We start from the raw sequence: 23,576 nt of genomic DNA, 5'->3' as shown, positions 1-23,576 counted from the left end.
CTGTAATCCTTCATCCACAAAATCTGCCCTAGCCATCTTAACCTTCATCTGGTTATAGCCCAAGAAAGCGAGAATGAGCCACACTCATCGTACAGCCTACCATTTGAAAAAAGGTCAGTGAGCCAGGTACCCAAAACAATCCGTAGACAACATCTCCGTGAAAGGGGCTGTCCCCTCCTCAACGTCACGCTTTTACGCTAAAGCTTTTTTTACTTTAAAAAGTATATTCGTGACTAAGAGTTAAACTTTAGCGTAAAGAGCGGGGCGTCGAGGAGGGGCAGCATTTTTCATATACGGAATAATTTCTGTTTGTTTTATGTTTTAATGCTGCTTCTAACTTTCAGTTTAAACAAGTTTTTTTTTATTTAATTTCGGATCATTTTTTCAATAATACCGGTAGATCTGGCTCACCCTCCATGAAATTTCCCGCTCCCTCATGCAAAACTCATCCATTGATTTTTCAACCCACAAGTAAAGTGCAAATTCCCTCCAGGTTGTTCTATCCTCGCTTTGGAAAAGCAAGCGCTACCGGTTAAATGTTTTCAGGATAGTGAGAAATATTGTGCTCCAACCCCCAACAACAATAAGGGGTTTGGAGCTGAGATTTATTACAGTAGGACTAGGAGATACTTTTGGGAAAAGAATGGATTATTAGTGAATTTTTCCAATTTTAAACAGTGGAATTTCTCAGAAAGTCACTGTCTAGAAATGCTAAAATCATGCTGAAAAGAATTTTAAGCAATCGCCTTAATTTCATGAAAATCAGCATTAGAAAGTGGCCACAACATTTCTCAAACCTTTACCAAAACCTATACGTTCAGTAAATTGCCGTTTGTTACATGTATTTAAGTGAAGTGAAGTTCACATTGACATGGGTAAAATACGGTTCTTTTAACAACAATACTGTTGATTAACAAAATTAGTTTTTTTTCTTGCAACGGATATGAATATAGCAACCGCATTGGTAGAATGTTCCCCATAAGCATGACGAGGATAATTTCTTAAACCACATTGACCTTCCACAAAATAAAGAAACAAAACGTCAAAATGGGGTTTTTTAAGGCAAAACGAGGATGCTGAAAAAAAATGTGAAATTAAGCTAGCTTGGTTAAAAAAAAAAGTATGTTCCGGGAGACCACAGATGTGTTCTGCAACACATCTGCAGAACATATGACGATAATTTCACATGACAAAGGTATTGTCCAGCACTACAGAGAAGCTGTTGGAATTTTTAAATACTAACATTTAGGTCCAGCTTTGAACAGATTCTGTTGATTTAAGAATTAAATAAATAAAAAACAAGTTTTTTTTAGCTGAAAGTAGGGAGCAAGATTAAAACTTAAAACGAACAGAAATTACACCGTATATGAAAGGAGCTGTTCCCTCCTCAACGCAGCGCTCTTTACGCTAAAGTTATGACTCTTTCTCTCAATCCTGCTTTTTTAAACAGTAAATAACTCTAGCGTAAAGAGCGTTGCGTTGAGGAGGGAACAGCTCTTCCATATACGGAGTAATTTCTGTTCGTTTTAGGTTTTAATGTCACTCCTTACTTTCCGTTAAAAAAAGTTTTTTTTTTTATTTAATTTCTGAACGTTTTTGAATTAATGCATGTTTTGATTTTGGCTCTCCGCACATCAATAATTAAAACGAAATTTGCATATTAATTTATTTTTTTGGCTAAATGGCTTTCTCATAGTTTTGATCGGATGATTTTGAGAAAAATAGGTTGGTTACTTAAAAAGGCAACTAGAACTTCTTAATTTTGCGAACGTTTATATTAGTAAAATTTACAAATATTAGTAAATATATAAATATTATTTTTCTTACACTAAAGCTTAAATTTTGTCCCAATTCCTTAAGAATGACCCCTGAATCAAAAATGCCGTAGAATAAATAGTTGAAATTACTAAAATTAATTTAACTTAAAGAGCAAGGTATTAAAAGGAGGTGAACCCCTCCACTGTGTAATAATTTCTGTTCGTTTTAAGCTTTAATGCTGCTCCTTACTTTCAGGTGAAGAAACTTTTTCATATTTATTTTTTCATTGCTCTTTAAAAAATGCTAAAAAATCCTGCGCCCCCTTCATGGAAATTCTCTTCCCCCATGACAAAGTCCTCCATGGAAAGTTCCCCCCACATAACCCCCATCCCTTCAACCTGTCCCTCAAACCAAAAAAATCCCCCTGAAAGTGTCTGTACACTTCCCAATAACCATTACTATGTGTAAACACTGGTCAAAGTTGTAACTTAGAGCCCCTCCCACGGAGACTGTGGGGGAGTAAGTCGTCCCCAAAGACAGAGTTTTTTGACTATGCAAAATAAAAAGAATATCTCAGAATTTTTGATCCGGTGACTTTGGGAAAAAAGTGAGCGTGGGAGAGGGGCTAGGTGCCCATCAGTTTTTTGGTCACTTAAAAAGAGGCACTAGAACTTTTAGTTTCCGTTAGAATGAAACCTCTCGCGACATTATAGGACCACTGGGTCGATATGAAAACCCCTGGGAAAAAACAACAAAAAACAAACAAATAGACACGCACCCGTGACCTGTCTTGTGGCAAAAAATACAAAATTCCACACTTTTGTGGACAGGAGGTTGAAACATCTATTGTAGGGTTCTCTGATATGCTGAATCTGATGGTGTGATTCAATAAGTTTTAAGGGGTGTTTCCCCCTATTTTCTAAAATAAGCAAATTTTCTCAGGCTTGTAACTTTTGATGGGTAAGACTAAACTTGATGAAACTTTTTTATTTAAAATCACCATTAAAATGCGATTCTTTTGATGTAACTATTGGCATCAAAATTCCGTTTTTAGAGTTTCGGTTACTATTGAGCCGGGTCGCTCTTTACTACAGTTCGTCACCACGTTTCATAAATGAGTCATTTTTCGGTTTTCTCAAAAGAGAAGCCTAATTTCTCAAAAGAGAGAAGCCAAAAGAGAAGACACCCTGAAAAGGGTGTCTGAAAGAAATATAATTATTAAAACCAGAAACCAGATGACATGTTCTCCGATTTATTTCATTGCTGGTTCGTTTTGGGGTGAATGAATTTTTCTTTTATTTCTCAGTCGTTCGTTAATACCCGTCGATGGCAGTTCTAATTTTCAGAATTTTATACAAATTGCAAGTATTGGAGAACGATTCGCTTTGTCGTTGTTAGGTATTTGGTTTTAATTCTTGTAATTTTTGGCCTTTATTGAATTTTATTTATCTTTTAACTTTTCTTGTTGTTGTTATTTTTTCACATTGACTTTCCGCGTTTGTTTTGTTGGTTTTTTCTCGGCATTTTCTTCGCACTGAAGAAGAGAGGCGGTTGTCCTTTCGAATTTTTTGTGTTTTTCCAGTATTCTCGTTTGGCCTTAAAAACCCCATTTTGGATTGTTTTCTTTCTCTATATTATGGCAGGCCAATGTGGTTTAAGAAATTATCTTTCACTTTGAATGACCCTTTCTTTTCATTCTCAAAGATTACCATTCAAAATCAAAGCACATTTCCTAAAAAGAAAACAATAAATAAAAAACACTTGCAGTATGGAGTTACTAGCTTATACAGAAAATGACAGTGTATTTTGAACAAGAATAAAAAAAAGTAAATTTTGCTACTTCACACGAATCATCAGTATATGCAGAATGATTCACAGCCATTGTAATGCACAAGACCACACCCTGAGAGGTAGGGGTGGTCTGATTGTCCACGAAATGCAGAAAAGATACAAAACTAGCCACTTTTAATTATTTATTTGTTGAAAAAAGACTTAAAAATTAGTTTTGAATACTTATTCCTACCCTCCCCCTCAAACGAAAATCATTGGTATAGCCCTACGGTTATTGAATATGCGCTTTGAAGAAAACTTCAAAATCTATATTTTTTTAGATGATGAATGTTACTTTTAATGGTCGAAGTTTACACAGCAAAATTCTTCGAGGAATGTCCCAAGATTTCAGCCAAGGGAGGGGGCAGGCAAGTACAGAGGCAAATTCTGGATCGTACCCCAAATTTTGAAAATGGTATGGGGTAAAACGTATAGCAAGTCATCCCCGAATAGGAAGGAAGCATGTTGTAATGAACGATTTAAGGGAAATAGAAACTTTTTGAAAGGCTGTAAAGAGGGAGGCTTTGAATAGAATTGTCTAGAGGAGGAGCTTGTATAGCTGTTTTGGCTTCGGGCGGCTTGCTGCTGCAGTGAGTTGTTAATAGTAGCAGCAGTAGTACGTCCCAACCCAAAATGTCAGTTATTTCTGAAACAAAAGCATCTGCACCCGCCAGGGGTAAAGAGATGTCTCTGAATCTATAGAAGCATCCACAGGACCAGCCTTAGGGTACAATCACCCTCTCCTTTTGCACCAGAGAGTCCAGATTCTCAATAAGATTAAGCATTACATTGTTATTGCTCAAATAAGACACAGAGGAACAAACACGGAACCGAATATAGACTTAAACAGAAACAAATTCGTGTAAACCTTTACTATACACCATGTAAAGCCCTTTTTACCCCCATTAAAAGCATGGGTTGAACAATCATTATAAGTAACATATATAAAATGAAACTATTACCCACCAAAATATGATATTTATTAATTATCCACCAAAATATTTATTGCCCACCAAAATATTTATTGCCCACCAAAATATAATATATTGTAATAAAAAGGAATGATATCCACCATCAAATCACCAACTTATATCCATTTCAAAAGAAACGTTTTTTTAAGGCAAAAGAGCACACTCGCCTTTTGTTTGGTAAACGTGCACTTGAAATTGCACCCCTTTATCCTCCTGTAAGCCCTGCAGTGCATCTGGATCTTCCACTTCTTCCAGTTTAGTTTCATCAAACTTTGGGAAAAACACGTCACATTCATAAGATTTATGAATTTTACTTAAATATAGTCTATAAAAATGATCTGACTTCATTGCCTCTTTATAAATATCAGAGCCACCATGGACCCAAACTCGTCCAATGTTGTCTTTAAATTGGGGTGTTTTTAGCATCTCAATAGCCCCTTCAAGACTTCTGCATACATAAACATCTTTGTACTTGGCAATCTCGCTTGGATCCATATTCCTGCTTATAATTACATTAATACACTTGGCCATTGGTTCAAGCTTAAGAGCACACAAAGAATCCCATGTTTTTCGTCCAAAAATGGCAACATTTGGCTTATTTGGGTCTTCTTGCTTTTTACTGAGTCTGATATAATATTTAAATTCTTTTGGAATGTGCCAAGGTAACGCACCATTTCGGCCAATCCCCCAAGTGGCATCCATCGCGCAGAGTAGCTCAAGCCTCGGAAATGGGACACGTGTGGCCATTTCTAAAACAAAACATATTTCAAGCCTTTTGCTTTATTAACTCACAGCTTCTAAAATGAATTAATCGCCAAATTAGTCTTGAATTGGCTTAAGTCCAACTATTAACAGAAATTAAAATAGCCCTTCAAAGTTACGTCGTTACACAACAGGAGACAGGGAATGCTAGCCCAAAATGTCCTGCTCCAACAAATTGCAGGAAAATTAAATAGAATTTCAAGACTTGTTCCACAAGTAGGCATCAGACTTGTCATCCCTTAAAAAGCTATCTCGAGCTCCTCCCCCTAGAATCTAGGGCTGCAAATACCTATGAGCTATGATATTTTAGAATCAAGAAAATACAGCGATAGCCAATTTAAATTATCGAAAACTTATATATTGGGCTTCCCAGTTTCAGAGAAAACAGCACCTCACGGTGGCGCGTTCGTAGTAGAAAAAAATTTCTAAACCCTGTTGATTTCCATAAATATATTCCATCTACACCTTTAATGTTGGTGATGGAGTTATAGCACCCTTCCCATAGCTATGGAATCTTTTTCTATTAAATATAAAACTTAACATTTACATACTTAACAGTGGAGAGGTGAAAGAGTGAAGGCAATTTATCATGAGCATTGGCAGGAGATTCCTTATAGGGAGGGGCAAGTGCTACTAAGAGCTTTGTTTTCACAGAGTTTAGACGGTAATCTTTCTCATTTCCTACTTATCTACAATGTGCAGGTGCGATTTATCTACAAAGGTGCAGGTACATGATACGTTATACGGAATAATTTCTAAACAATGCATGTGTCAATTACTTAAAAATCTTCCGGGACCAACGAAATCAAGGTTTCTTTGATGTTACGTTATATGTTTTATTTAGTTATGCAAATGTCACAAAATGGAAACTGTTTTTTCTTTCGATGTTATATAATAGAGATTGCTTACTTTTGGTTGCTACGTAAAAGGGAGCACTTTTCTTTTATTCTTACGTATTAGGGAATGTTTTTTTCGAGATGCAAGTGCTAATTGCGTAATCTTAGGGAATATTTTCTTCGAGATACAGGTATTTATTACGTAAGAAGCTTTATTTACTTTTGGTTGCTAAGTAATAGGGAATGTTTTCTAAGAGATGCAGGTGCTTGTTACGTAATAAGAATTGTTAGGGTCCGCTAACCAAGCGGGGAATCCCCAGTTGTAACTGCAGCAGGGGGCACACACGTGGGTGTTACTTAATCATACGCAGGCGTGGGATGTGGCGCAATCTGGCGTGACTTAATAGATTTATTGGGGTAACGTAATCTTGCGTAGATTTATTGGGAATGACGTGATGGCAGTGCGCGCGTGAGGTGTTTTGTAATGACGATACACACACGGTAGTTGAATAATATTTTCAGATATTTGATTTTCTTTAGGATTTCATTTTTTTCTTTCAGGGCGTTTTTTCGGGATTCCTTTTTTTGGAAGACGTTTCTTTTTATATTTCATTTTCTTTTAAGACGTTTTTTTTCAGGGAACCTTTATAATATAAAGATTTTTTGTCCACATAAGGATTCGAAAGAGATTCCCCCTCAATGGAATCGAGGGCTAGAAAGGTGGATTATGGAAATGTTTCCAATATTATTATTCAATAAATACTTTCTACATTATAACCTATGGCGCGCACGGAGAAATCCCTGCCCACCTTCTAGAACGATTAAATAATTCGTATGTTTCCAACCCTTTCCACATAAGAGTGCACGAGCATTCCAATACTATTGGTTTTCGCTCTATTAGATGCAACTGTATGTTACAGTGTTATTAATTTTCTAAAGTGGCCTTCGCAGGTTAAGCTAGCTATTAATCAATGAGATGCTACATAGCATTGGCTTTAGATATTTCATTGCATAAATGATTAGGTATTGAAGATTCATCCTGGTACAAGAAACCTAGAGAAATCTAAAACTCAACAAACGAAAAAACAAAGTGTGAAGAAAAACTTATAAAGGATAAAATACAACTAAAAAGAACCATGAATTAAAGAAAGACGGGAATCCTAGCAACCATTTCCGTGGGGTGGGTATTTATTTGAGATAAATTTAAACCATACTGAGAGATGTTTCTAAGAGGTCTTAGTGAAAATGCATCGTTTCTATCGCTCTATTGACAAAATAAATACCATATACACAAGGAAAAGAGACACATTTTGCATTTGGTTATTTCTGAAAGGTTTTAATGAAAAAGCCACGTTTCTTTAAGGCAAGACTATGCATATTTCACGCCTTACGTTGATTCATTAAAACCGTTAATAAACTTGTAAAACATGAACTAAAGCGTAAATAAATTTTACATTTAATAACAACCCTCCCCTCTGGAATTGCTTGCTAAGGTGGGCAAACCACATATCATCAGTTTGGTGTGAAATATGTATAGTCACGCCAATATATGCAAATGTCAAAGAAACACGACATTTTCATCAAAACTTATCAGAAATAAACGAATGCAAAATACGTCACTTTTTCTTGCAGGTGCATCTAATAGAGCTAAGAAAAACATGCGTTTTCATTAAGACCACCTAGTAATACCACTTAATGTGGCTTAAATTTATCTCTAATAACAACCCCCCTAGAAATGGATGCTAGGGTTCCCACCTTTCTTTAATTCATAGTTCTTTTTGCTTATATTCTATCCTTTATACGCTTTTTTACGTTTTGTTTTTTCGTTTGTTGTGTTTTAACTGCTTTTTCTATGTTTTAATAATACTTGTAAGTTTGTTTTACTAATAAAATTCGTATGTGCAAAAGACTTCATTCTTTAGATTTCATGTCCCAGGATAAGTCAATGCTATGTAGCATCTCATTGATTCAATAGCTGACTTAACCCGTCTAGGTCACTTTAGAAAATTAAAAACACTGTAACAGGCAGGTGCATCTAATAGAGCAAAATCAATAGTATTGGGATGCTTGTGCTTTCTCATGTGGAAATGTTTGGAAACATGCAAACAATTTAATCGTTCTAGAAGGCGGGCAAGGATTTCTCCGTGCGTGCAACAGGTTATCATGTAGAAAGTTTTCATCGAATAGTAATATTGGAAAGGCTTTCATAGTCCACCTGTCTAGCACTCCATTCCAATGAGGGCGAATCCCGTTCGAATCCTAATGCAGAGAAAAATCTTTAGACTATAAAGGGTTTCCTGAAAAACGTCATGAAAGAAAATAAATGCCAAAGAAAAACCTTGAAAGAAAAAAATGAAATCCGAAAGAAACGAAAATCCCTTAAAGTATTACGTAACACCCATTTGTGCATTGTCATCACGTCGTTACGTCATTACCAATAAATCTACCAAGTCAAGTGAGTTTACGTCACCCTCAATAAGTCTATCAAGTCAAGAAAGATTGCGTCACATACCAATTCTGTATCATCATTACGTAACACCCACGTGTGTGCCCTTCAGTTACAACCAGGGATTTCCGTCTTGACTAGCGGAATCTAAAAGGTCCTCTAGCGTAAAAAGCACCTTTATCTCTTAGAAAACTGAAACTATTACGTAACATCCAAAGAAATCCTGATTTGGTGGGTTCCTGAAAGTCTTTAAGCAATTAACACATACGTCGTTTAGAAAACATTCTCTATGATGTAACATGCACCTGCATCTTTTAGAAAACATTCCCCTATTACATAACATGCACCTGTGTCTTGAAGAAGTTTAAAAAAGTGCCGGGACTGGGATTCTTAGGGATAGGGCACCCTTAAAAACTTGAACACCCTCACTACTAATGTCTTCTTATTTCTCGGAAACATTGTCCTTCAACTGGCGTCCATGGGAACATCCCTATAAATCAGGTTTATTTGACAAATTTGCCTTTAACTGTAAAAATGATGACCCTTAATTCTTGATTTACCAACCAGAACTCTCCAAATAAATATTCAAGAGTTGCATGTTTTCAGAGACTAGTATTATTTTCAGGGCATTGTTTTACGAATATTAAATTTCAATTTAAAAAACAAGGAATTAGCCATGGTTTATATTTAACCAAGCCTTGTGTCAAATAGGACATAGACCAAATTGTAGTACTTGAATGATATACGCCCTGCCTCATATTCTTCATCCAAGTAAAACCTGTTTCTCTGATTCTCAATCCTAATGAAATACAACTAAGTATTATAAAATATGATATTTTAGAAACAGATTTTGGCTATATATTTGCACATTAGGGAGGTTGGGAGGATAAAGTACAGTAAGTCTGTTTATCTGACGCTCAATCCTAAAGATGTATTTAAAGAAAAATATGATGAGAGTTTAATACTTTATTAACAAAATTACGAAAACTACAGAAGAAACTGAATGAATTTCGTAAACACAACTTATTTCACTCAGATGTAAGGAAACGAAAACATGTATCAACAAAAAAAAACGGTTTTACTTAGGTTCTAATTAAACGAAGAATATTAGGTAGGATATATATCATACAAGTACCCAAATTGCAAGTAAAGAGCAACCCTCGCCAATAGAAACTAAAACTCTAAAAATTTTGTAATACAACAAGTACAACAACAAAATTTATTATTCATGCTGATTCTGAATATACAAAATCTATTAATTTTGAAATTGCTCATTAAAAGCTAGAAGCGCACAAAATTTGCATGATTTTAGAAACAGAAAACAAACTCCCCCCAAAAAGGGTACCATCTTGGCAGAAACTACGCAATGAAATTCGACATATTTAGAAGACCTAATGCATAATCTGCAAAGCACAATATTTTTCTTCTTTTTATAAAGTGAATGATCACTAAATCAGCACTTTTTCTACCAGCATTGTTGGGCAAAAGAAAAATTTTGATTTAAAGAGTTAAATTTGAAGGTGGTAACCCTCCTTATATTTAGGGCGACCCTATGAAAAACCCTGGTCAAGCTGTGAAAAACAAACAGAAATTAAATGAAAAAAAAAAACAGTGAGTCTTCAGTGAAAGCAAAGAGCAACATAAAAACTTTAAAACAAGCAGACTTTTTTCTGTATATCAGGAAACCTTCTCCTCATTACACTAAAGTTTGGCTTTTTGCCCAATTCTTTCAGAATGAATAAATCAGTCTATTCATTAAAAAAGTGCACTAATAGTCGGCCTTCATCTTATCTTGGAAGGTTTAGGCTGCAGCCAATTATGTATGCAATATGCAAATTTGAAAAAATACAAGATACTGTAAATAAATAAAAAACAAAAAAAAACAATAGGACATTGAAAACACTTTGGCATTTCTTGGTAAAATTATTCTCAAAACTCCCCTGCACATCTCTGGTGCTGATTATAATTAATTAAATAATTAATTATATAATTAATATTATTTTATTAATTATATAATTAATTAATATAATTAAATAATAATGGAACAAGAAAATCAAGAATATTAGGTGGATAGAATAATTTCATTTGTTAGGATTATATGTCATGGGATTTTACAAAGAGAAATAGAACTAAACTCACATTGAACATTTCCACGCCAGTAAAGTGACATAATATCAACAATAGGACTCCTGTACATCCTAGCGTCATTTATTTATCCTGTCAGTCTTTGATTTACAATAGCATAATCAATAAGGTTATGTAACTTTCCATGATAGAAGTACCATTTTAATGTATGAATAATTTTATGGTGAAATATTGCATTGGTTATAACTAAATTACAGGACCTTCAAACATAAGGTTTTAAATTTAAAATTGTATTATTTTATTACCGTTGTTCATTTCCTTGTCAGCATCAAATTTGCCTAAGCTAAGATAATATTCATCATTATTTGTTCGAGCCTGGGTATTGAAGTCTCAAAATAAAAACACAATGATTTTACTTTGAACTTTGCGCATTTGTTCTACATGGTGTAAAAAAGTATATAAAATTCATTTACATTACTACTGTCTCTGTGAGGCAACAGGGTTATAATCTATTTTTACTGATACTTGCAATTTTTTCTCATAAAATAAACAACTGGAATTCTATTATTAATACCTTCCCAGCCTAAACAAGAATTTGTCGCTTCCTCGTTCATCGCAACGCTATTTCCAACTGATACATCCCATTCTTTTCTTCCAGAGTCCATTTAAAAACATCTTTTTCAAAAAAGTAAAGAGTTGAATGAAAATCTAAGATGAGCAGAAATAAGGCCATGTTAGAATTCAAACATAAAACAAAGGGAAATCAAAATGAATGAGTAGGCTGTCTTAGGGAAGAAGGATGGGAATGCAGGGAGTAATATTAGTGAAAAATATGTTTAGTATAGAGAAGAGGCTCTTACAGAATGTGGTTATGTGGTCGATCTGTGGTTACTCAGTTTATTTTTAAGCTACAACAGAAAACTTATCGTGGTATTAATGGCCTCTGTGCAAAGTATTTAAATCAAACATAAAGATGCAGCAAACAATACAACTGCTACTACTACTAACAACTCACTGCAGCACTATACCACATGAGGCCAACACAGATGTTCATGATCCTCCTCTTAAAACAAAGAGAAATTAAAAAAGTTGCGATAGAGCTCAATCTAGGTCAATCACTGTGATCTAGCAATTGGTCTAACAGCAAACTCTGGATCAACAATTTGAAATTTGAAATAAAGAAGAATTTTCTGTTTAGTATTTAAGTTTAATTTTTTGTTTAATATTTATTCTGTTTAATATTTAGAATTTTCTGTCCTCCATTTCAATTTATTCAATAACTGTTTCTTTACACTCTCCCAAGAAATTTCCATTTCCCTTAAGTCTTTTCTTATTACATCCTTTCAGCCTATTCAGCAATGACCAGTTTTTTGTTTGACCCAAGGTGGTTGGCCAAAAAGAACGTTTTTTAGCCATCTGTCATCATTCATCTGCAGAACGTGTCCTAGCCATCTTATCCTTTCTTTTATTATAGCCCAAGTAAACAGGACAGAAGCAACCAATACTGCTACAGGCAAATCCCAGAATTCCAATACAAGTGCAAATAAAAATGTATAATTAAGTCACACTTAAAAAACACCAATATTGTCACAAATAGGAGTAGGGCTACTGTCTCCTAGACCTTCCAAAGGCCAAAGTCTGATCTATGCTTTACTAAAAACGATTTGTATTTCAAATGAATCCTAATAAAACAGATTACACCCTAATAGCCGTCCTGGTTAAGTGGTTGGCGCGCTGGTTTGAGAACTGCTTGTCCAAGGGGCAGAGGTTTGATCCCTGATGTAGCCAGTTATTTAATTTGGGACGGGGTCATTGGCGTCACTCTGCAAGCTCAGCCAGAGTCAACCCAGCTCTAAATGGGTACTTGAAGAAATCTGGTGAAGGTAAGCAGGAAGGGTGTGCAAAAGCACAGGATGGCTAGCCCCCAGCCCCCCATTGCACTTCCTGGTTGAAGGCCCACGAAACGGAGATCAGCACCGCCGGTTCGAACCTTGAGGGTCTAGCGCCGTCATACCTACTTTACTTACTTAACTTAAAACCCACCAAAAGTTGGCCTAATAAGAGTAGGGTGGCTTTCCCTTCACCTTGTAAAAGCCAGTATATGATTTATGTTTTCTGAAAACAATTTGTATTCCAAACTGTGTGCTTTTTATTTGTCATAAGAGCAACACAAAGAAAACAGCAAAAATGGTATCACAAGGCCAATCAAGGCTTAAAAATAACAGTGGTGCTAGTCCTCGACCCTTATCTTAAACCTTAGAAACACCAATGTGTCTTGTGTTTTATTGAAAATTATATCTATTTTGAACAGTATTGATTTTTGAGATAAAACTGGAAAAAAAATACCAAAATAATCTACATTACTTGAAAACACTAGAGAATTTTGAGTGATTATTTAATATATAAAAAAGTTAATTGCTGGAAATCTCAAAAATGTTTGGTTCCTCAATATTAGCTGATGAGAAAATGTTAAAAATATATCAAGTTATCCATAAATGAAAAATGTTTCAGCTTGTGATAATTTCTGATTGTTTTAAGCTTGATTTAATTATTCCTTTTAATTTATGTTTGTTTATGATATGTTGATTGGTTTATAGCTGTATTTGTCATCGTTATGCTTAATGAGATTATTCACTTTACTTTGTGTTTGTTTTTGTTTATTTCTGCTGTCTTAAGTTTTAGTATGGCTATTTACTTTTTTTTTGAAAACGTTTTTTTCTGGAACTGTATTTAAATTCCTTCCGTTTGTTTGACAAAGTTTTAATTGACAAATTTCTGTTTTTAATTGACAAAGTTTTATTATAAGGTAATAATATTAATGTTTGTATTTTTTTCTGTTTTTCTGCTTAGGAATAAAAAAACTTGGATTATAATTAAATTTTGGATAAAATTTCAGTCAAAATGTTTTATCAGTAGCAGGTTTGCACAATGAATTTTTAATAGTTGTTGTACTATAGAATTTTGATGTTTTTGAGGGTGAATGTTATTCATACAAAATGTACATCTGCAAACGTTTTAATCAAACAGTTCGTGGTAACGAACTGTAGTAAGGAGCAGCCCGGCTCAATAGTAAAAGAAATTTTAAAAAACGGAATTTTTATACTAATAGATACATCAAAAGAATTGAATTTTTATGCTGATATTGAATATATAAGTTTCATCAAATTTAGTCTTACTCATCAAAAGCTCCTATCTACAAAAATGTGGAACTTGGTATTTTTTTGCCAGAAGACTGATCGCAGGTATATGTTTATTTGTTTGTTTGTTTGTTTTCCCCAGGGGTAGTCGTATCGACCAAGTGGTCCTAAAATGTCAGAGGAGGGCTCATTCTAACGGAAATTAAAAATTCTAGTGTCCTTTTTAAGTGACCAAAAAAACTGGAGGGCACCTAGGCCCCCTCCCACGCTCATTTTTTCCCAAAGTCAACGGATAAAAATTTTGAGATAGCCATTTTGTTCAGCATAGTCGAAAAACATAATAACTATATCTTTGGGGATGACTTACTCCCCCACAGTCCCCATGGGAGGGGCTACAAGTTACAAACTTTAACCAGCATTTACATACAGTAATGGTTATTTGGAAGTGTACGTAGGAGGATCTTCCCTTGGAGGAATTGTCATGGTAGAAGAGAAATTCCATGAAGGGGGCGCAGGATTTTCTAGTACTATTTTTTTTAAAACAATGAAAATATAGATATGAGAAACTTTTTTCCACTGAAAGTAAAGACCAGCATTAAGACTTAAAAAGAACAGAAATTATTACGCATATGGGGGGTTCATCTCTTCCTAAATACCTCGCTCTTTATGCTAAAGTATTTTTAGTAATTTCAACCATTTATTCTACAGTCTTTGTGATTCAGGAGTCAATCTTAAAGAATGTGAAAAGAGCGAGGCATTAACGAGGGGACAAACTCCCTCATATACATAATAAAAATATACGAATATAGAAGTTCGTTACGTAAGTTAATTTGTAAGTTACGTATATTTTTTACTAATAAAAACGTTCGTTAAAAATTAAGAATTCTAGTTGCCTTTTTAAGTAACCGAAAAATTGGAGGGCAACTAGGCCTCCTCCCCCACCCTTTTTCTCAAAATCGTCTGATCAAAACAAAGAGAAAGCCATTTAGCAAAAAAAAAAAATCAATACGCAAATTTTGTTTTAATTATTCATTTGCAGAGAGCCAAAATCAAACATGTATTAAATCAAAAACGTTCAGAAATTAAATAAAATAAAAACAAGTTTTTTTAACTGAAAGTAAGGAGCAACATTAAAACTTAAAACGAACAGAAATTAATTCGTATATGAAAGGGGCTGTTCCCTCCTCAAAGTCTCGCTCTTTACGCTAAAGTTATTTACTGTTTTATAAAGTAGAATTGAGAGAAAGAGTCAAACCTTAGCGTAAAGAGCAGGACGTTGAAGAGGAAACAGCCCCTTTCATACACGGAGTAATTTCTGTTCCTTTTAAGTTTTAATGTTGCTCCTTACTTTCGGTTAAAAAACTTGTTTTGTTATTTATGTTCTTTAGGGATGAAGTTACCCTGACCTCAATCCTAGAGACACACCTGAATATACAAATAATTGAATCCACAGTTTGTTAAAAGAATCTTTTGATGTAATACACTACTTTGTTGCAAATGTTTGCTTGTTTAATTAACTGCGTGGCAAGGTCAATTACATTGCCAAGTGACCAGGATGGTTCAACTAGTGGTGTTAGGTCCTGGAAAATCTCCCCCCACCAAGACAGATCTGTTCCTAGGGTAATTGGCACCCAGGGAAAAATTAATTACAGCATCTCTCCCAACTCAAGCATAAGCAAAAAAGCCTGTCAAAGTGAATTATTTGATCAAAGTGAGCAACCCCCTAGTTGCAATGCCCCCCCCCTCATTAGCCAAAAGAAGGAATTTTAAAATATTCTACCAGTATTCCAAAATACAGGCAGAATATATGGTGTTGAATACACTGTGTTTCTGAGGGGCAAACTAAAATAATAGGATACAATTAAGGTTAACCTTAATTGTATCCTATTATTTTGAAGCCATAAAACCCAAAGGCAAATTTATTAGACATTTTGAAGTTGATGAACAAAACGGATATCTCGAAATTTTCATTCAATATTATAGGGTTCTGAGGAGGGCTGGGTAGCAGAAAAAGAACCGAGAGGGAGGCAGGTTACCCTCCAGTAGCGTTTGGCCTTTGAAAATGGTACTACGACGTTGAATTTCCATTAAATATGCCCACTTCTAAGTTTCTAAGATAGCCCCTTCTATTTATAAGTGGGTTTATTCAAGCATTGATGACATAGCAGAAAGAGCCCCTGAGATAAGGGCAATTAATTATACAAACTATCAATTCTCTACAGAGAGATTTTAGACTGGGAAAAATCAGATCTTAGAAACTTAGGAGGGGGAACATTATATTGGAAATTGAAAGTCCCAGTGCCCTTTTTAAAGCCCAAAGGCTATGGAAGGCGATCAACCTCCCTTCTGGTTCTTTTTCTGATACCCAGCCCTCTTCAAACCCCTATGATACTGAATCATAATTTCAAGATACCAGATTTGTTCATAAACTTCAAAATGTCTGATAGATTTGCCATTGGACTTGGATGGCCCTAGTGTTAATCTTTGTCTTACCAAGCTATGACAACATGACCCCAAGAAACACAACATGTTCAACACCACATATTCTGCCTGCATTTTGGAATACTGGTATAATATTACAAAATTCCTTCTTTTCTTCATTATTTTTATTTGTAATACTTTCTCTGTGGCTGCTGAATTTTACATGAGGGGAATTTCCTGGGGACAGAGCTATTTGAAGGGGGACAACCAGGGCAAGACACCACAGGTACCATGGCTAGAGGGGGGCACTGCAATTACTTTTTCCCTGCGCACCACCAGCCCTAAGAATAGCTCTGCCCAGGAGGAGAGAGATCCTGGGGGATGTACATAGTAGCAACAGATAAACCATTTTGTTCACCTGACAAAATATTGCCTTTTGATTTACCTTGCCACTTAACTGTGAACTAAGTCCCATGTTGGTTTGTGATGCAAAAACATTTAGGCTGACTGTTGACAAAATACTCTTAGTACCACTCCCAACATGCAAATTTGAGGTCTAATTCCCTTTCTTTTGTCTTTAACTCTAACTGAAAGTTTAATTCTATTTTCTAAGCTGTTCCTAAGACATTACAAAAATTATATTTTGATACATTAGTTGCACAAAGCCTGTAGTTTATTGTAGGATGAAACCAGACAGCCTAGGAAAAAAAGCAATATGCTACTAGATTCTCTGTTCAAGAATATTTTCAATTTCAATTATTACTGGGATGGCAAATACAAGCATCAGTCTGGAATTGGGTGTATCTACAGTAAAACCTGTTAGACTTAGAACACAAATAGTGGGTAAAATTTACCCCTGAAAAATTTAACATATATTTCTTCTTCACCTAAGGGTTATAGAAAGGAGGTGGGATTTCTTGTATTTTGTCTTTGACCATAAGGGAGCTAGTCACTCACTTAGTCTTGTATCAGACATCAATGAAGACAGAGATAGAGGTGGTCAGTGGGAAAATTTTACCTGTCTTTAGTATTTGTGCAATGACTTTTGCTTTCAGTCAATAACTTGATTTCTCAATATTTGAGGCTGAATTGCAAACCTGGCTCTACTTTAGTTACTTTATGTAATTGACAAGGTTTTACTGATGTTAATTTATATTTGAGAAATTACAGCACATATTTCACCCATTTTTGGTATTATTACAGTGGTCTGTCCAGGGTGTTTATAATCAATTTAGAAGATGAAGGAATATAGTTTACGCAACTTCAGTAGACTAGTTTGATGCCCCCCTTTAATATTCTAGGGTTAAAAAAATAATTTTTGCTTTATCATATGCAGAAAAACTGCAGTTAACACGTTTTTGAAGGCATTTATGCTATATTTACCTTTAAACCCTCTCCCCCTTATGTGCAACTATATAGCCCAACAATTATATATTTTCTACACATTTTGCCATGTTTCACTCTTGTTTCAACTCATGTACCCATACATTGAATCAATACTGACACAATCAAGGAACAGAACAACACATTGGAAATAAATATCTGGGCTATACGGTTAGATATTCAAAGAATACAGGTAAATCTTAGTAGTGCCTTCAAATTGTGTTAGATAGGCTACAATTTTTCTATATACTATAAAGTAAGCATTGTTTTCTTAATATGTTCCCTTCTCAATAACCACAGTTCTAGGCTTATAGCTGTCCCTTTGAATGGGGCAGATATATCACTAGTCTAGTCCATATAGCCTAAAAAAGTTTGGCTAGCAGATTTTACAGGTTTGTCATCAGGATATCTCTAGTAGCCTACATATATCTTACCATCAATTGGCTCATAATGCCGAATTACATAAACTTGAAAAAAAAAGTTTAAAAAGTAACCTTAGCAAACCTTTGCATATAGCCTAGGTCTAGTAAGAATATATCCATGGATCATCCCAATGAAATTGATGTCATTAGTGTCTATATAAATATGAAGAACCAGCAACCCTTAAAGATAGCATCCTTCTATAATCCAAAAAGAAATAATAATATAACAAAGGTGTTATGAGAAGAGATTAAAGACAAAAATACTATTTTGTTGGATGATTTTAATGCCCATAGTTGCATGTGGGAGAGTTGCAAGTCATCAATTAAAGCTGGCTCTTCCATTGAAAATTGAATAGTTGAACAAGAAGGGCTCAACATTCTCTTTCTTTTTGGGCTCCCAACTCATTACAATATAAAAAGTAATAAATATTCTACAACTGATTTACAAATTCGCCCAACTTGGATTGTACCATGTAATGAAATATCATTTGTGTTAGAACTGCAAACTGACCATAGTGCACTGTTGGTTCAAATTGACAACCAAAAATATGATACAAATCACCCAACATATAAGTTTAATCTAAGGAAGGCAAACTGGAATCAATTCATGCAAGAGTTAGACAAAGCAAATTACAATGAGCTAAATGATGAAAATTATATGGAATTTCAAGCAACAAAAATCTCTCACATCCTTGAGTGTACAGCAAGACCAGAAATTCTACAGATACCAGACCAAAGAAATTTCCCTTAATTAAAAAAAAGGCAAACATTAGGTGGAATGAAGAATGTAAAAACGCTGTAGAAACAAAGAAAAAGGCCAGGAACAAATTTAAGAAACACCCCTACACTGAAACACTTTTGTTATTGAGAAGTGCTGAAGCATTGGTGAAGAAGGCAATACTGAGAGCAAAAAAAAAAAACTGATATGGAAGGGCTTTGCCTCAGAAATTGACTCAAATATTCCCTCAAGCAAAATACACAGTTTCACAAACAAAATGGCAAAAAGTAATAGGAAAGGCAGTAAGACAGTCCCAAACTTATCTATTAATAGTATTAATCTTCTAACAGACAAAAATAAAGCAGAGGCATTTGCTATTAGTTTTAAGAGAGACCGGATAGTTAGTAATTTCACAAAACGAAGTGTTTGCAAACAATAGCTAAAAAAGCTAGTGTTTGTTATATAAAGCTAAATATAAGGAAGACCTAGTTCTCCCATTCACCCTTCAGAATTGAATGATGTCCTTGGTGAAGCAAATATGCTTGCAGCTCCAAGAAAAGATAAAGTCTGTTACAAATTGGTGGTGTAGAGTGGTAATGTTTTTCAAATGGTGTTTCTTCAGGTTTATAATGCATCCTAGGAAAGAAATACTTTTCCCTGTGAGTGGAAAATGCTATATTTTTTCCACTTGCTAAGCCTTATCAACCCCAAGATAAATTAGAATCTTATTGACCCATTTCTCTATTGCTGGTCTTGGGTAAAATTGTAGAGAATATGGTACAACAAAGATTGAAATGGTTTGTGGAAGTAAACAAAATGCTGCAAAAATCCCATTCAGGCTTTTGGAAGGATAGATCCCAAGTGAATGATGTCATTATTCTTGAAGGAGCCTGTAGAAAAGCCAAAAGTGAAGGTAAACCATTAATTGCCATACTAGTTGATTTCAGGCTGCTTTTGATCATGCCATACTAGTTGATTTCAGGCTGCTTTTGATCATGTAAATAGATACATCTTTTGTGATGCTCTAAGATATATGGATTTTCCTGAGAAGGAGGTAAATTTCATATTTGATTACCTTTCAGATTGCAGCTACAAAGTAAGAGTAAACAAAGATTATTCTGATTCCAACTTTATACTGGTCTACCACAAAATTTTGCACTTAACCCCCTAATGTGCCAATATATAGCCCAAATTTGTTTCTAAACTATTATATTGTCATCTTATTTTGTTTTATTTTATTAGCAATAACCAAACTTCCATTCTTGAGTGTGTATTATATAACTGACAAGTATTGAAGTTATTAGTCAACTAGTTGGAAAAAGATAGTTTTGCTGGGGCAACATTTCTTGGCAAATTCAAATTTAAGCACTTTTTGATCTTTTTGATTTTATGACATATCTAACCTAACCTAGTAGGTAAATATATGACTGTCCATATTATTGACTTACCATATATAGTCAACATACCATTCAATGCCTTTTTTATGCTCTTTACAAATATAATAATTGCTTTTATCACAAATTTAAATTTAAGCACTTTTTAACCTGACCTAAATTACCCTTACTGTAAATAATTTTGGTACTGAGAAAATGTAGTATTATTTTGTTGAAAAATGACCAATAACTCATACTTTAATTGAAAATTTGGTAAAATTCTAGTTAATTGACTTCTTGCTATCTCAGAAAGGGTTTAGGATAGGAAAATGAAACTTTTGGGGATGAATCTACAGACTAAAGCATGTCCTGGGAAGGTATTTTGATGCAACTACCTCCACTGCTTCTCCCTCTAGAGGACCCTGACCTTTGATGACCTTTGAAAATATGTGTTATAAAAGTGAAACCTTGCAAAATAGATCTTCTGCTTGAATGAAGTACAACAAAATTGTTTTCAGCTTCATTACTTTGCTCAATTCCATTTTATAAGGTTTTGAAGATTTGCAAATACATTTCCTAAATTTTGAAAAAAAAACATTGATATGGCTCAAAATTCTACTCAAATAACAGGAATTGCATTTTCAGAACTAAGGGCAGAGAAAAAGCAAGTAATAACTGAAAATTAAGGCAAAAATGTTGTTTTGTCAAAATTTCAATAGGTATAGACCTGTCATGTAGGCAAATTTCAGGGCCCTCTAGAGGGAGAAGGAGTGGAGATGGGTACTTTAAAATACCTTCCCAGGACATACTATAGCCTGTAGACCCATCCCTGAAAGTTTCATTTTCCTAACCTAGCCCCTTTCTGAGATAGCAAGAAGTCAATCAACTAGAATTTTACCAAAAATTTGTCATTTTCAGGAGCCCAAAAAGTGCTTAAATATAAATTTTGTGATAGAATCTGTTATTATATTTGTAAAGAGCATAAGAAAAATAGAGTGGTATGTTCACTTTATTGGTAAGTCAATAATTTGGACAGTCATATATTTACAGTAGAAGTGCCTTCAAATTGTCTTAGATAGACTAGAATTTTTCCATTAACTAGAAAGTAGGGATGTTTTCTTAATATGAATTAACCCATATTAAGGTAAATAGGGACTAGTTGTGTTGGTTGTCTGGTTACAAAAAGTTTTGAAGAGTTGATGATTTCATGAGGTTTTCATTTTCCTGTAATGATTCCACTTTTGATGTTTTCAATTAATTAGCTTAGGCCTAGGCTACTTGTTTCAGCAGTTAAAAAAGATACTATAGGCATTTTAGCTGAAAAATGTCTGGTGCATGACTTTCAGCATGTAAAATTATAGTCAAATTACCCTTTTCAAATTACACCAACTCTCTTTCCTAAATTAACAAAATTCAGGAAATGTATTTGCATAGCCTATCTTTAAAACCTTATAAAATGGAATTGAGCAAAGTTATGAAGCTGAAAACAATTTTGTTGTACTTCAATTAAGCAGAAGATCTGTTTTGCAAGGTTTCACTTTTATAGCACACATATTTTTTAAGATCATCAAAGGTCAGGGCCTTCTAGAGGGAGAAGGAGTGGAGGTAGGTACTTCAAAATACCTTCCTGGAACATACTTTAGCCTGTAGACCCATCCCTGAAAGTTTCATTTTCCTAACCTAAACCCTTTGCAAGATAGCAAGAAGTGAATTAACAAGAATTTTACCCAGTTTTCAAATTACACCAACTCTCATCAATATCATTGATGATAAGCCATTCCCAATTAACAGTTCCCAAGTTGTTCCCATTTAGCTAGGACAATGTTATAGATTTACAAGACCTAAGATATTGTCAAACAAACTGTAGTTTTTTTAAGCTGAAGAAAGAAAAATGAGCTGCAACAAAGTAGAATATTGAAAATATCACAATGTTTATACCTTGAATTTATCAATTTATTTTGAAATTGATAACTGAATTGAGTAATCTGTTCAAACGGAGGGAGATTAAATTATTTTGCGTTTTGGAGAGCAGAGTTACTATATTCTTTTGTGCGAAGTGTGCTACTTTTCTCGAAAACAGGGTGCTACCCAAAATTCTAGCTAAATACGTTTCGCGCAAACCTCCTAAAAGTTGCTCAATCAGTTTTTATGCTAAGTTGAGATGCGTGGTATTTTGACAATATCTCTTATTGAACGTTTAGTTCAAGTTCAATGTCTTTTAATTTTTAAACTAAGTTCACTTTCTATAACACTATAACATATAATACAACAGAAAAGAAAAAATATTTAAAAAGGATGCCTACAATGTGAGTTATGCTCGAAAACCGGCGCCCTCAAAAGGAAATTAAATAATAATGTAAAAATGATGAAAAATAAAATGATAATAAATAATAAAATACTCATCATAAAAAATAAAATAAGACACCACATTCAACTCACAGTCCACTTTTCAAATTTAAATAATAGTATTAATTCAAATGAACACAAGCACCGGCTACCATGACTTTATATTAATTAATAATTATGTCATAGATATAGTTTTAAACTGTTTTTAAAAAGCAAAATAGAAGAATGTGAATCCATATAACTTTCATAAAAGTTCCCAAACTTTATTATTTGAATTTTTTGGAGAAGATCTGGTTCGTTCAGTATGAATTCTAGGGCAAGGCAATTTATCTGAACGTCTTCTTAGACTATACCTATTCTGATCAAAAAGAAGTTAGCGATAATTAATAGAATCAAAATCCAATGGTAATAATTCTTTAATTTGTGTAAGCCTAAGAATGATACAATGAGCTGGAAGGACGAGATCAACTGGCAATATGCTCAAACATCTGTAAAGACTCTTAGAAGGGGATTTATAAGAGAGTGCCGATCGGTAAGAAAGGAGTTCTTTAAATGTACGAATGGCTTTATTTCGAGCACGATGATGGGGCTTGATTTAAGATTTAAAAGTATTTAAACAAGCAATGGGACAATTATTAAAATAAGATTAAATGAAAGAATAATAAACTTACTAAAGGGCAGGAAAAGGTAGGTAAAATTTTAAACACCAAAGTAACCCTACATACCTTCCTAGCCGAATCCTTAGTCTATCAAGATGAAGCTAACAAGATCAATTTTCATCAACTATAAGACAAAACTACCTACAAGATCTCTTTATATTAATGGTAACTAGTCCTCCGTTCAAATGGACAGACATTTGGGAAAGCGACGGCAGGGCATGAGAAAGTCGAAAATAGGTGATAAAAATCGATTTTTGATGCATTTAAAACAATGCGGTTGTCAGCAAACCAGTGCTTCAGCTTCATCAGACCATGACATATGTTTTTTCTGACTGATGATTCATCTGTACCTGTGACGGAACTGGCCTTGTCATTTGCGAATAGTAGCGCAAGTCTATCACCTGCAGTTGTGTCCATAAGGTTATTGAC

At 34.3% G+C, this 23,576-nt stretch overlaps 2 protein-coding genes across 3 annotated transcripts in view; one reads left to right on the top strand and one right to left on the bottom strand.

Annotated features, from left to right (window-relative positions):
• Positions 1-22,190, bottom strand: part of LOC136037314 (probable peptidyl-tRNA hydrolase 2) — a 104,607-nt gene extending 82,417 nt beyond the window's left edge. The window contains exon 1 of one of the 2 annotated variants that reach the window (XM_065719981.1): positions 22,081-22,190. The gene's annotated coding sequence lies outside the window, so the exon portion shown is untranslated. The remainder of the gene's footprint in view (positions 1-22,080) is intronic. The other variant, XM_065719983.1, reaches the window with a different exon arrangement.
• Positions 1-23,576, top strand: part of LOC136037313 (uncharacterized) — a 67,017-nt gene that overhangs the window by 11,944 nt on the left and 31,497 nt on the right. The gene's annotated exons all lie outside the window — the stretch shown is intronic.

The sequence above is a fragment of the Artemia franciscana genome, chromosome 16 (genome assembly GCF_032884065.1).
Source record: "Artemia franciscana chromosome 16, ASM3288406v1, whole genome shotgun sequence".
NCBI classification, from domain to species: Eukaryota; Metazoa; Arthropoda; class Branchiopoda; order Anostraca; family Artemiidae; genus Artemia; species Artemia franciscana.
The sequence above is the reverse complement of the archived record's forward strand: the minus strand, read 5'-3'. Positions and strand labels throughout refer to the sequence as shown.